A 694-nucleotide genomic window follows, 5' to 3' on the forward strand; every position below is an offset into this window, starting at 1 on the left:
AGTGGGAAGCCCCCACACACATCAGCAGTCACTGCCCCTCCCCATCCCCTGCCAGCCACCAATCCTCTTTCTGTCTCCATGGATTTGCCTGTCTGAACATTCCACATAAATGCATACAAGATGCGGCCTTTTGCATCTGGCTTCTTTCACTTCCCAGGATGTTTTCTGGGTTCATCAACTGTAGTGTGTCAGTGCTTCCGTGTGCGGCCTGTGAGAGTCTTAGTTACAGCTTGCAGACTCTCAGTTGTGGCATGTGGGACCTAGTTCCCCACCCAGGGATCAAACCCAGGCCTCCTGCATTGGGAGTGTGGAGTCTTACCCACTGGATCACCAGGGAAGAGCCCCCAGTGCTTCTTTTTAAAATTAACTTTTAAAATTGAGCTATAATTCACACACAATTAAATACTTGTATTTCGGGACCTCCCCAGTGGTCCTGAGACTGTTTACTACAGACTGGGACTCGAACCTATGTGCTGGGACTCGAACCTGGCCAAAACCCAGCTTGGGACTCTAACCCGTGTGGCTAGGGCTCAAACCCAGCCACAACCCAACTCAGTCTTCCAACTGAGATCGCAGACCTGGTTTCAGGACCTAATGAAGCTCTGGTTCTTGATGTTTCATTGCAGAAAGAATTCAGTGAGAGACAAAGTGATAGATAAGACGTGGATTTATTTAGAGACAAACACATTCCACA

Source organism: Bos mutus, chromosome 17 (assembly GCF_027580195.1).
Source record: "Bos mutus isolate GX-2022 chromosome 17, NWIPB_WYAK_1.1, whole genome shotgun sequence".
Taxonomy (NCBI): Eukaryota; Metazoa; Chordata; class Mammalia; order Artiodactyla; family Bovidae; genus Bos; species Bos mutus.